The sequence below is a fragment of the Anabrus simplex genome, chromosome X (assembly GCF_040414725.1).
Source record: "Anabrus simplex isolate iqAnaSimp1 chromosome X, ASM4041472v1, whole genome shotgun sequence".
NCBI lineage: Eukaryota > Metazoa > Arthropoda > Insecta > Orthoptera > Tettigoniidae > Anabrus > Anabrus simplex.
The window spans coordinates 193575915-193591349 of NC_090279.1; positions in this window are offsets into that span (position 1 = coordinate 193575915).

Consider the following 15435-nt stretch of genomic DNA (forward strand, 5'->3'; position numbering starts at 1 on the left):
CACTAGCACCTCTAGCAGCGAGGTAGAGGCAACTTGCTAGCAGACAACAGGGAACGAATTACCATTACAGTCTAAAATGGTCATAATTTCTGAACCATTCATGCAAATAATGTCCTGACAAGGTTATTGTCATCCTTATGAAATAGTGGAGGAGGTCAAACAATTTATTTCGATGAGGAGTTCGAGGATAATATCGAAATATTTGTTTAATTTTAAGGAGTTGTATTCTTTTACCGCGGACCATAACATAAAATCGCTTCTAGAGAGCAACCGGTTCGAAATAGGTATGTACCATCGCGGACTTTCTTGTAGAGGTTTTTATGCTCTACAATTCGAACGCTTACACTTGGGGTCTATTGTTCACGGTTCAGGCAGCGTAAGCCAAGAAAGCAAGCGACCGACCATGGTAGAGCGCTGGTCTTCTTAGCCCAACTTGGCAGGTTCGATGTCGGTCGGTCGGTCGCTTGCTTTCTTGGCCTACGCTACCTGAACCGTCAACGATAGACCCCAAGTGTAAGCGTACGAATTGTACAGCATAGAAACCTCTACAAAAAAGTCCGGGATAGTATAAACCTATTTCGAACAGGTTGCCCTCTAGAAGCGATTTTATGTTAAAGTCTGTGGTAAAGAAAAATAACTCCTTAAGATTAAATAAATATTTCGATATTATCCTCGAACTCCTCGTAGAAATAAATTGTTTGACCTCCTCCACTATTTCATAAGGATTACAATAACCTTGTCAGGACATTATTTGCATGAATGGTTCAGAAGTTATGACCATTTTAGACTGTAGTGGTAATTCGTTCCCTGTTGTCTGCTAGCAAGTTCCCTCTACCTCGCCGCTTGGAGCGCTGTAGTCGCCTCGGATGAAAAATATCATGAGAAATTCGCGACTGTATATATTAGACTGTGTATCAGCCATGTGTTACCCATCGTATATACTTCCTCACCTCATACTTCTGACTTAATTATATAGATAACAGAGTGCTGGTATTTCACTTCCCTTTGCTTCTACATGTCACTGTCGGGCTGCTGTTATAGGAGCAACATGGCTTTCTTTTTATTGGCATATCTGCTAAAACGAAATGCAATCTTTCTTGTTTAGTGTTCTCTTTTGTTGGTTGGAATCGAAGCCGTGATCATGGGACGGACACCACCACTCATCTCCAGAGGAAGCTAATTAACCAGAGAACGATAGGTACGACCAAGGCCGGATTAAGAGGGGGGCTAAAGGGGCTGCAGCCCCGGGCTCCGCGTGCCAAGGGGCCCTGGCCCGAACCTAAAATTGTGAAGAAAGGCCTGCTGCTCCCCCTCCGTGCATTTATATGAATATTTACCCTCACAAATATATGGAACACGCACTCTTCCTTCCTTCTTATCAGCTGTCCGCTTTAGTATTTCATAACTGCTAGAATCAAGTCTACGAATCCTCGCTACTTACGCACTGTAATTATTGTAAAGGTTATTGTTGACGAAAATGTAAATCTGGCAGCTTGCGAGTACGGGCAGAGGGGGAAGGTGGTGAAGAGGTCTAGGAAGTGAGCGGAAGGGGACAGGGGAAGCACGGTGGAATGCGCATGCTATACTATATCTTTGCATCAGGAAGATAACTTCCAGTTCACCTCTCATTATTGAACCATTCGTAAGTTACAACTGTAATGTTTTTGTAAAATGGATAGAAAATATCCTAGTGGTGCCAAGAAACGTAAGTTCTGTTTTGTATGTCGATTTGATAGTGATGATGAGACAAATGTAAAATATGTTTTGGCATTATGAAATATTAACATGAAAAATAGAGAAAAATTGTAGTCTATTTCAATACTTCCCTATTCATTAATTGAAGTGCAAGTAGTTCTATAACGACTTCAGTATGCTAATCTTACGTGATGTTACGAAGAAGGGGCCCCACATTTTTAAACAGCCCAGGGGCCCCCAAACACCTTCATCCAGCATTGGGTACGACCGCTGTAAAATTCAACATTTTTATTCAATTCTTGAACAGATGTTTAACATTTTGTTTGATCAGAACCGAACACTAGTCAATAAATAAATATTAAAATATATTTTATGTACAACACCAGCATTAATGGCCAATCTGCAGCTGTGAAATCAAATTAAATTTGTTTTTAAAATAATGTTGCAATGGTTTAAACTAAGTTCAGTTAGTAGAAGCATGAATTTAACGGCTCCACTGTGTACACTCTTATTAGTGTTTTACCAGTCCGTACCAGGGCGTATTTTTCACAGCACAAAATCGTGTCGAAGGTTAAGAAGCGGGGATGAAGGAGGAACAGTGGAAGAAGAAGTTAGGGACAACCCCGATAGATTTGCTAAAGACAAATTCAAATTAAATTAGAAGAACAATCCAAACGTGGAAACCTTTGCAGCTTCGATTGAATTCCCTTTACGAATGCTGACAAGATACGCTCCATTGTTGTTTGTAGAAGTCAGTTGATGTCAAAATCTTTAAAATATTTTGTGTAATTCAATGTAACATGTTGATTAATTAATAGAACCCAGTTAATGTGATAAAGAAAGTTCATATAAATAGTTTAAACCATAATAAAATGATTTCATCAACATCTTCTTTACACCTTTTTGTATGTATTTTCAGAACCTTTTCTGACCATACCTTCCACCTTAAAATCCTTTACCCAGTCATTACTATCGACATTGTTCCTGTAATATATTCAGTTAAGTGTTCATATTATTTCTAGAAAATAGGAATGTAACCTTGCGAGTACAAACAGCTGTAATAGTGTATTACCAGCACAGGCTGGAGCGTTGTAACGTCATAAGTCATGTGGTTCAATAAAGCACCGCATTGGCTACTCCCCTCTAGCCCACCCCCAGCAGCAGCCTTCCCTCTATCTCCTGTCAGTCTTGCATAGTCAGTATTGTATCGTCAGTCGTTAGTCGTGAATTGTCTGTCTTGAGTTGGCAGCTGTGTCGTGAGTCGTCACTCGTAATGTAACCTGCACCTACTCAATCCCTTCCTTAGCCGATGTGGCATTTTAAAACTAAGTGTGTTTCTACTGATTGTCTACCCCAAGGTGTTCCAGATGTAAAAGTTCCAACCCAAACACTTTAATTGTGACTACTGACATTACGGATGACTTTGATTTGCCTTCAATATTTGTTTATATTAAGTTATATTTTCCCTGTGCATTGCGCTTTGTTTTTCTATTGTTGTTTTACACGTGTATCGTATTTTCTTTTCAGGTGAGTCCAGTTTGGAGTGAGGGTGAGTACGGACATCTTCAGGGTTGACTTATTTAACAATAAATATAAAGAAACTCTCATCCTTCTGTAAATAATGAAGAGTGTTTGAACTAATAATCTGGTGTGTTAAATGGCGAATTAAAGTTAACTTTGCTTACGTCCAATTTTATTCCGTAAACAGACATCTAAGTGTTATTGTTGATTGTACGACGATTCATGCTACCGGTAAATGTTGCCCCATTGTTTCTTTAATATGGATATGTTTTTGGTCCAAGGGTATATCTGAAATTAGCGCGGACAGTTTTGCGTGGACAAAAATCCGACATCGTAATCAGCCAACCAGTGTACGTTATTTGGATGTAAGAAAGTACAGTCTAAGCTATAAACAATTTTATTCACCCTGGATGGAATTGTAGTTTAGGGGAGGGTTCTTAAATTTTAATTTTAAAAAAATATATATAATAATAATAATTTCGTGTGGCTATTTCTAGCCGGGTGCAGCCCTTGTAAGGCAGACCCTCCGATGCTGTTCTTACTTATATCTCAAAAAGTAATTGTCCGATTTTTAAAATACTTACATATTTGAACTTGTACGCAGATGAACTTTTATAAATTTGTGCCGTTCCATTTAAAAATGCCTTAGCCGATTTGGAACACCGGATCCCGTGAGATCTCCGAAGTTAAGCAACATTGGGCGTGGTCAGGAGTTGGATGGGTTGGCAGGCGCTGTTGGTGGCGGGTAAGGGAATGGAGGAGCGGAAAGGAACTGGCCACCCTACCGCACGTAAACTCCGGCTCAGGAACACCTCTGCGGAGGTTCGGACCTGCCTTCGGGCAGAAAAACCTTACATCACTGCCTGCACGGTTGCTACGTAACATTGTCTGACCATCCATCCGTACCTTACATCACAGCCTGCAGGGTTGCTAGGTAACATTGTCTGGCCATCCATACCTTACATCACTGCCTGCACGGTCACTAGGTTACAGTTCCATCACACAGTGTGTTACATGACACTGTTTTGTTACGCACATTTTCGGTATTACAGGAAGCTGGAGAGGATAGGTAGTTAATAAGAAAAATGGGAAGTGACAGGAAAATGAAATGTATAGGTCATATTCCACAATAACACCATGATTACTATTATCGTAATATCTAGGGAAGATTCAGACCACGGAAATCTTTCCTGACTAGAAGAATAGGAAGTAGGAACTGCCTCACATTACATACAGCAATGGGTTGAATCGAGAAGTGAATAACATATTTGAAATCGTGTCTTTTTAAAGTAAAGGTAGCCTACTCCTCAGTTTCCTCTTTGACAAAATAGTTCATTACGGGGGTGGGGAACACGAAATAGGATAAACACTAAGAGGGGGCGCAGCAGAACGAAAAGACAGCATAAACGTCAAAACACTGAAGGGCAAGGAGAGTATCTACATCTTCATACACTACTTATATGGCATTCTCTTCTGCAGTCCTGTAGTTGGTCCCGCGAGAGTTGAAGCGTGACGTTTGAGCGGCGAAAGCAATAACTACGCTGCGGTGTCGTACTTACCTTTATCTGCGGCAGATCACTTTTTCATACAGGCCGAGTGTGTAATAAAACATGTGGCCGTAATGCAATTCAATAAACTTTGACCCGTTTCTAGGCTCTTGCTAAAAAAATCCAGCACCGGAGTTAAACAGACATTTTTTACCTAATGCATGAATTTTCACGAAACTTTATGGGAATATCACCTAAATAAAAGTTGGGATATCAGAAAAATGCATTTTATATACAATCGTTTTTAATTTTTTTAAATTTTTAATTCAATTTTTTCATGAAATTTAATTGAGACGTTATTGAAAAAGTGGAATTACATAGAGAATACTTCTTTTAAAAAGCAGTGTATATTGATATTTGTGTACATAATTTATATAAGGAGGTATATTGTACCAAAGTTTGTGTATTTTTTTTTAATTTTTGATTTAATGATCCCTACTATTTGAACAAATTTAACAATCAGACATTCCTTGTACAGGTTTCCTAATGTAGCTGTGATACATATACCATAAAATTTTGTTACATTTAGCAAAATATTATGGGAGAAAATGGGTTGACAGAATTTAATGAAAATCAGTATATAGAGTCGGGGAATAAGAAACTATAAACAATTTTATTCACCCTGGATGAAATTGTAGTTTAGGGGAAGGTGCCTAAATTTTAATTTTGAAATACCTATAATATTAATAATAATTTCGTGTGGCTATTTCTAGCCGGGTGCAGCCCTTGTAAGGCAGACCCTCCGATGCTCTTCTGTGACTGAACTCACTCCCAGGAAACTGCTTGCGCGTCAATATGTCCTTGCCCGACTTCACGCCGTCTGATGCGGCATGCAAAACAGCGCATGCTGTTCTTCCCTATATCTCAAAAAGTAATTGTCCGATTTTGAAAATACTTACATATTTGAACTTGCACGCAGATGAACTTTTAAATCAGCTGTATAAATTTATGCCGTTCCATTTAAAACTATGGAGTTAGTATCAATATCTCGGTTTTTAATCATCCCATGATACTAAGTAGCACGTTATTTTACAAGACCCTGCGTACCATTTACGAATATGAAAACAGAATGCTGATATCTTTAATGGTTTAGAAGTTATTTGCGTGTAACATGTTAGGTATGAAATGAAATGTCGTATGGCTTTTAGTGCCGGGATATCCCAGGACGGGTTCGGCTCGCCAGGTGCAGGTCTTTCTATTTGACTCCCGTAGGCGACCTGCGCGTCGTGATGAGGATGAAATGATGATGAAGACAACACATACACCCAGCCCCCGTGCCGTAGGAATTAACCAATTAAGGTGAAAATCCCCGACCCGGCCGGGAATCGAACCCGGGACCCTCTGAACAGAAGGCTAGTACGCTGACCGTTCAGCCAACGAGTCGGACAAACATGTTAGGTGAATAACCCTGTATAAAGCATTATTGTGGACACGTTCAAAGACTCCCAACAACAAGGCTTACACAGAAGATCATGGCATTATTATTATTATTATTATTATTATTATTATTATTATTATTATTATTATTATTATTATTATTATTATTATTATGTGTATCAATTTAGGAAGGCTCGGCTTGTGCCGGTAACATAATGGGCTGACTCGGCCAAAGCAAGGAGTCACCCTCTTGATTATGAAACTACAGGTACATATATGTACAAATATTTACAACAGAAATAATGACAACATATACATTTATACAATAAATACAAACAACTTCAGACAACTTCTTATGTCCCCGTTTTGGGAATCTGTTCTTCAGTATTACTGGAACTGCGGCCTGGAACTTCATGCTGTTTGGCGTGAGTCAGAGGAAAAGTCGTTCCTAGGAACTTTCTCACAATGTGGCAAGTGCTCAGGAGGGTGGCTTTCTGCAGTTCTACGTATGTGTGATGATGCAGGTTTAATGCGGCCAGAGAGCTGTGCAAGCATTTTGGAATAACACCGGTACATGATATTACTATAGGAACTGTGGTGACTGATTCTAGTTTCCACAGGCGTTGTATTTCTATTGCCAGTTCTGTGTATTTTGATATATTTGTGGCTATTGTTGTTTGCAGATTGGAGGTATTTAGACAATCAATTTCTATAAGGGATGCGGATCTTTTTGATTTATCGATTAGAATAATATATTATTATTATTATTATTATTATTATTATTATTATTATTATTATTATTATTATTATTCAGACGAATAGTTATGTGTTTGTGGACCATTTACTGTTCGACTGTGTCATGATGGAAGGACAAGATTCGACCTTGCGTGCCACCTAAACAACTGTAATGTCTAATGTGAAACTCTGAAAGCCATCTGTTTAGGAAATCCTGCTGCTACAAACAGTCCCTAAAGTTAATTCACCACATCTCCAATAATTAATTTCCTAATTTTATGTCAAGGACCAGTTATTAATTAACTGATCAATATTATAACCCTAATATACCAATGTAAAATAGGATTCAAACTGTTAGGATATTCAATAAATAAAATCCCACAGTTCTAGCCTTTCAGGCAAGCAACTCATTGTTGAAAATATCCTACGGATGTGAGCTACGAATTTAAGGTACATAAAATAATAATAATAATAATAATAATAATAATAATAATAATAATAATAATAATAATAATAATAATAATCGTATGGCCTCAGCTACCGTGTGCAGACATTTCAATTTGACGCCATCTGGCTGTCTGCTCGTCAATTTCGACGTTCCGTTTTACTGTAGGCCCACTGGATGGCAGACCGAGTAAACCGAAACTCTCTTGAGCGTCTATGGCTGAGATTTAATGAATTTTGTCGGGTAAACACCAAATGTGTCGCCAGAGATCTTTTACATGCCGACATCGTACGACATGGGGTATTGAATAGACTTCTTTCCGCCCTTCAAAAATCCGACTACCTCTGCCGGGTTTGAACCCGCTATCTTGGGATCCGGAGGCCGACACTCTACCAGCTGATCCACAGAGGCAGCTATAAAATATAATAAAGTACGAAGATATGTTTTTTATTTATTACTAAAAATTTGAATTCTCCTCTCAGTCATCGTTATCCGGTTGATTAGATTAGCAGTTTGCCTTTTTCTACCACTACGAGCGCTAATGTGAGTCAATGCATTGCTTCACTTCAGACCTTATAACCATATCCGGTGTGGACATTTTTCAAAAAAAAAATCAAAAACCGGGCGAGTTGGCCATGCGGTTAGAGGCGCGCGGCTGTGAGCTTTCATCCGGGAGATAGTGGGTTCGAATCCCACTGTCGGCAGCCCTCAAAATGGTTTTCCGTGGTTTCCCATTTTTCACACCCGGCAAATGCTGGGGCTGTAACTTAATTAAGGCCACGGTCGCTTCCTTCCCACTCCTAGGCCTTTCCTATCCCATCGTTGCCATAAGACATATCTGTGTCGGTGCGACGTAAAGCCAGTATTTTAAAAAACCAAAAAACTCGTGGGGCAGTTGAACCAAGGAACACATTACAAAAAGAATTATGTAAATAAGTTAATTTGGCTAGGATTTGAATAAAAAAATGAAAACGACTACAGAAACAAGCGATTTTTCCGGAACTGCATTTAGGTCGCAAGTGATTTTCAAAATTTGTTTTCTTAGTTTGATAGAGCTATCCAAGACTCACAATTTGAAACCTTTCCGGGACCTTTAGCCCTTCAACTTTCGGCACAATTGAGGAAATTGCTTTATTTTACATTGTTCTTAGTAACGGGGACCACTACTTTGTCTGTTAAGAAATGATTTCACCATTAATTAATTAATTAATTATTAATTAATTAATTAAAAAACACTGCTTTTTGTCATCTTTATCATTTTGCCACATTGGAGGCTTTGTCACGGGCAACGACGGGTTCTTACGTATTAGTAACAAACTATAATTTATAATTGACAATCACATGGATGTACTTACATAAAGGATGTTAATGTTTTGATCCTTAGTGGCCTCCTTTTGAGAGTGCTAGGGGATCACTCACTACCACTTGCCTCTCCGTGCACAGATGAAGTTTTGAGACAGCAATAGAAGTCGTTCGAGACTACTATACCATACTGATATTACCCGTAGGCAACTCGGGATGATTACAAAATTGTGTGAGAGTGTAAAACATGTTCCATTGCTCATGACAAAAAGCAATGCCCTGAGCACAAAATTCTGGAGAATGAGAACAGTGATGTTGTTGTACAACTTCCCCTGAAGCCTCTAGTACTCAAGGACATTCTGAATATTGAGAGATTTCACAATTATGACGTAAAACGTCCAAATTTTCTACTTTATTTTTATTTTGTAGCCCTGATTGAACAAAAATTATGGAGAAAATATAAAGAGTAGCACATTCGTCTTTATTTCCTTATTTCTTTCTTTCTTTATTTTCTCATAATCGAGTTTGACCAGTTACGGACCACTCTTCATGATTTCAGTTTTCTTTGGCTCCAGTGTTCCTTCATTATATTACAGCTTATTTCTCTTCAGCTGTCCAATGTTGTTTCTTTTTGGTCGCTGTTTCTGGAAGTGGAAACCCCTCAAATGTGTGCATCTTGTTTCTGGAAGTAGTATTGTTGTGGATGTCTTGATCCATGATGTTCATTTCTTGCAGATCCTTCTTGGTATTAACAAACCATTTGTCAAAAGAGCTTCCTGCCCTTTGGGGCTTGCTGAAATGGTTAAAAGAATCTTAGTCTGTCGTCGGGCTTTCTTGAAGTATGTGTATAGAATTTATTCCTTCGTTTGCGTATTATATCTGAAATCCTGCTGGATGTTTTATATACTTCTCTGTTACTGCGTAATCAGTATTTGTCAGCATATATTTTTTTTTATTTTGGTCCGAAAATTTTTCCTAAAATCTCCCTTCTTGATTTCTTCAATGTCTCTTCTGGTTGTTAATCCTAAGCATTCTGAAGCATACAGGCACTCTGGTTGGATTACTGTCTTATTGTGTCGTAGTTTAGTCCTAATAGAAATCACTTTCTTGTCGTATGTGTTTTTCGTAAGGTGGAATGCAAGGTACGTCTACTAATGTCATTCCACGCCATCTCTCCACTGACAGCTTGGAACATACCACTTAGTCGAGCAGCTCGTCTCCTTTCTCCCAGTTCTTCCCAGCCCAAACTTTTTTTTAACGCTACTCATTTGTCGGAAATCACCAAGAACAAATGGAGCTGCTTTTCTTTGGATGTTTTCCAGTTCTTGAATCAAGTAATCCCGGTGAGGGTCCCATACACTGGAACCATACTCTAGTTGGGGTCTTACCAGAGACTTATAAGCCCTCTCCTTTACATCCTTACTACAACCCCTAAACACCCTCATAACCGTGTGCAGAGATCTGAATCTTTTACTTACAATCCCATTTATGTGATTACCCCAATGAAGATCTTTCCTTATATTAACACCCAGATACTTACAATCATCCCCAAAAGGAAATTTCGCCCCACCAACGCAGTAATTAAAACTCAGAGGACTTTTCCTATTTGTGAAACTCACAACTTGACTTTTAACCCCGTTTATCATCATACCATTGGCTACTTATGCAGCCAGTCCCTGTTATGAATGGTGTGAAAATATCGCTCATAGGGTCGGTTGTTGCATGCATTTCAGTGGGCTTGACAGACTGATATGTAGTAACAACTTCTGGCTCGGCGAGGAAAGCAACGGGAAACTACCTCACTCCTCATCTCCCTAGCATTCCTCTTCAGTGACACTTAAGACTATATGTGACACCTGTTGGTGGAGCTGTGGAGAATCAAACCAGCCTTCGGGTTGAATACCCATCATACACATACATGTGAGAAACACCATGGGTCTGCGTCTTTTGTGAGTAGTACCCTTATGTGAGGAATACCGTGCGTTTGTGTTACCTGTGAGTGGTGCCATTGTGTGTAACATATCATGGCTCTACATTACCTGTGATTAATACTATTATGAGGGGCCGGTGACCTGGATTTTGGGCCCCTTTGGACAGCAAGCATCACCTCCGAAAATAAGGAATTGTGAACTGGATCCACTGGTTGTTTTGGTGTCATGATCATTTTTCATCATCATTCGTTTTATATTTTAGTCAGTGGATATTCTGAAGTTATAATTAAGGCCCGAATTTTTATGCAGTAGCAGGTTAGATTGCAAACTAATTTGGTTAGTAGGAAGTGTCGTTCACCCGGCTTCCATAATGTAGCAAGAGTAAAATAAGTTACAGGGGTTCCGATGGGCCGTACCCCTCATGTTTATGCAAACCCCATAGCATAATCGTTGTGAAGGTAGACTATACTTGCTACTCGCTTCAGTAAGTTTGCATTCTAACCTATTAATGCATACAAAATCCGGGCTCTAGTATTAACGCGTCATTTCGTTACAGCTCGGACCATTAGATATCGATGACCTAGATGTTAGGCCCCTTTAAACAACAAACATCATCATGATTTCATCATTTGGTTTGTTATATTGTCACTTGTGGATTTTTATCAGTCTCGAAATGCTGTGTGCAAAACGTTGTTAAAAGGTTAAATAACAACTGGTCAGCTAAATCGGCAAAAAATGAACAACAAAAAATGCAAAATGAAAGCTTATCATTCTTCTTCTTGGTTCGAGTGGGCCCGCTTTGGACCACGCTTGTTCTACTGTTGGGCTTTGTTTTTTGCCCATTATTGGCGAATTTTCTGCCAGCGTAACTCCTTTCTTTCATCTGCCAAGGGATACATTTCTCCCTGGGTTTTCCCTGAAATCCATGGACTTCATTCAGGGTGTCTCGTCCAGACCGTCTATCTTGAAGATCTGATATTCCCAGTTCTTTAATGTCCATCTAAATTTCTGTCAGCGAAGTGTTACTAATCTTCTTGTTCTGCCAGAGGATGAACAGGCGATTGGTCAGTATTTTGGGAGGCAGTCTTACTATATGGCCATAGGAAGCTACTCTCATTTTCCTAGCACAGTCAGAGAGCCTCTCTCTATGTCCCTAGAGCTCGGAACTGTCTGTGCTACGGACTTTCTTATCTTCCATTACCGGACCTAAGATCTTCCTGAGAATTCTCCTCTCTCTGACTTCCAGTTTTTCCACCAGACCTCTTCGGTTCATTGAAAGACACTCCATGGCATACAGAGCTTTTAGTTGTATGACGTGTAGTGCTTCTTGTTATAAGTGTTAGTTGTCAGTCGATAGGCTACTGAGCAAAGGAGAAATTTCTGGCATTAGAACAATTTCCGCACCTACTCATAAACTTCATTTTTATCTGATCTCGAGCAAATATATCGTATTTAAGCGAATAATCCCCGCATAGTTTTTTTTAAATTTGAGGCACGAAATTAGGGTGCGGGTTTTATTTGCGTTAATGTTGGCATTTCATTTTTTTTCAAAATGAGCCTTCCTAAAGTTAGAGTGCGGGTATTATTCGCTTAAATACGGTAATACTGGCGCAGATCCATTAAGACCTTCTAGTATTCACGTAACCAGTTGTCTTAATGTTTCTTCCTCAGATTCCTGTGATTTCTACATCATTGCTGCGACAACTAATATTCTGACATTGTGCTATCTAGTGTTTCTTTTGCAAGAATTTGCATTCACTTTCTTCCTTGTATCTGAGCAAGCGCTTCCTTCTACGGTCATTCTTTTCTGCAGCCAAGGATAGCCATCAAACTGTTCTTGCTGCCACAATATTTACATGTATATTAAATGAGTAACCCGTTTATAGAGATATAATTCTGACTTCTTGTTGTTTGTGAATAAATATTCTAGCTCGTTGCTTCTTATACGCAACACTTTCCTGATTTCTTATTATCACTAGCCTCAAGGATTTCCCGGTTTTGAAGAAAATAGGTGGTTCTTATGGAAAACGACCTGCTGGTTTCAAAAACACCAACAGTTTTGCCGTAATACGTACACAATTTTATGTAATGCAGAAAAGGAAATCAAAGAGGAATTTGGAAAGGGATTACAATTCAAGGAAAGGAATTCAAAACCCTGCGATTTGCCGATATTATTTTATCGGAGGATCTGGAGAAATTGCCCAATGGCATCGACAGAGTATTGGGTGAGAAGTGAAAATGAAAACCCACAGCATGTTTTCAATCAATCGACCGGGTCAGGAATGGAATGAATGAAGCCCCCATCTAGCGGCGAGGATAAGAATTGTCCCGGCGGCTGAAACCTGTCGCACTCCTCTGGGGCGATGATTAATGACTGACAAATAAAATGAAATGATATTGGAGAGTGTTGATGGAATGAAAGATGTCAGGGAAAACTAGATTACCCGGAAGAAACCTGTCCCACCTCCGTCTTGTCCAGCACAAATCTCACATGGAGTGACTGGGATTTGAACCACGGAACCCAGTGGTGAGAGGCTGCCGCATGGGCCACTGAGGCAAAAAGTACAAATAAGTCCAAAACAAAAGGAATGGAGTGCAGTGGAACGAAGTCAGGTGAAGCAGTGAATATTACATTAGGAAATAAAGTCTTAAAGGAAGTAGATGAATATCGTTACTTTTGTAAAATAACTAACGATGGTAGAAGTAAGGAGCACATAATGTGCAGACTAGCACAAGCAAGGAAGGTATATCTTAAGGAATTAGAAATATGTTTTTGAAGACTTTCTTCTGGAGCGTGGCATTAAAGATGGACGATAACCAGCTCAGAAAGAAAGTGAATAGAAGCTTTCGAAATGTGGTGTTACAGAAGAATGCTGAAGGTGAGATGGATAGATCGAACCACGAATGAAGAGATACTGAATCGAATTGGTGAGAAGAGATCGATTTGGCTAAATTTGACGAGAAGAAGAGATAAAATGATAGCAGATGTCTTAAGACACCCAGGACTTGCTCAGTTAGTTTTTGAGCGAAGTGTAGGCGGTAGGAACTGTAGGAGTGGACCAAAGTATGAATATGACAAGCAGATGTAGGAAATTGTAGTTACGCAGAAATGAAAAGGTTAGCACAACTGCATCAAAATAGTCTAAGGATTGATGACTCAGACAACGTTTTTAAAATTAAATTTTTGGTAGAGATTGAAATACAAAATAAATGTACGCTTTTAAATTCCGCCTTTAGTTCCCGCTCCTGTATATAGACTCAGTTTGAGTACCTTAGCATTGAGAAGCATACATTCAAGTAGCCCTCAAACGCATAAAGTGCATTTACATTGATGATGCTTTAACGCAAGTAGATCTCCATGGCAACGTCCTCAGCAGTGTTCCTGGTCCACCGTTCTTCTATCAATCCACAAGTTTAGAACGTTCCTCAGCGAAGTGTCTTGTCAAGAGCGTATTAATTCCCTGCTACTTGCTACGTGCGAGACCATATTTAATGAGCTCCAGGTAGTTACGTGCGTAATAATATGTTACTACAAAGACTGCTTCGTTAGAGATAAGGAGGATTTAAAGCAGACTTTTATCATTTTGAGTTATGTACAAAAATGATAGGTTGTGCATATACCATCTCTTAGGTATCTCTTTTGAAGTATATTAAAACATTCGTTTCGTCCGTGAACTTTACCCTACGTAGAATTTCGATTGTCACGAGGGAATTTGTACAGAATATTACAGTAAGGTATACGACACATTTCTCACATTTAGAAGAAGAAAATATAGGGTCGATGGATAAGTTCGTGCGGTTCTTATATTGTATGTTACTGTCACTCCGGCTCCATGGCTAAATGGTTAGCGTGCTGGCCTTTGGTTACAGGGGTCCCCGGTTCGATTCTCGGCAAGGTCGGGAATTTTAACCTTAATTGGTTAATTTCGCTGGCACGGGGGCTGGGTGTATGTGTCGTCTTCATCATCATTTCATCCTCATCACGACGCGCAGGTCGTCTACGGGAGTCAAATCGAAAGTCCTGCACCTGGCGAGCCGAACTTGTCCTCGGACACTCCCGGCACTAAAATCCATACGCCATTTCATTTTTTTTTTACTGTCACTGTCACAAAACCTCTGTTTTACTACACATACACTCCAAACTCAGTTAAAACAAGGGAATAACGATAAACAATCCCTTCACGCCGCACTGTTGCCAACCCAAAAGAATACCGCACGATCTTATGCATCGACCCAATCTATACTGTGCAGTATACAGTTGGTATGGTATTTCTGTACCGGTCGTGTCCATAGTACCAAGGAAATGCACTTTTTAATTTTTCGTAATTTCTGTCTGTCTGTCTGTCTGTCTGTCTGTCTGTCTGTCTGTCTGTCTGTCTGTCTGTCTGTCTGTCTGTCTGTCTGTCTGTCTGTCTGTCTGTCTGTCTGTCTGTCTGTCTGTCTGTCTGTCTGTCTGTCTGTCTGTCTGTCTGTCTGTCTGTCTGTCTGTCTGTCTGTCTGTCTGCATGTATATACACGCATCACGAGAAAACGGCTGAAGAGAATTTAATGAAAATCGGTATGTAGTGTCCGAGAATAAGTCGTTACAATCTAGGCCATAAATAGTCTTATTCACGCTGAAAGAAATGGTAGTTTAGGGGAAGACCTAAAATGTAATTTTCAAATTTTTATGTTATTATTGGTCCTATCTTAATGAAAATCGGTATGAAAAGACGGGAAATACGTAGCTACAATCTAGGCCATAAATAATTTTATTCACGCTGAGTGGAATGGTAGTTTAGGGGAAGGCCTAAAATTTCATTCTCAAATATTTGTGCTATTAGTGGTCCTATCGACAAATACTACATTACTAAAGTTATATAGTATTAAATTTCCGATCATT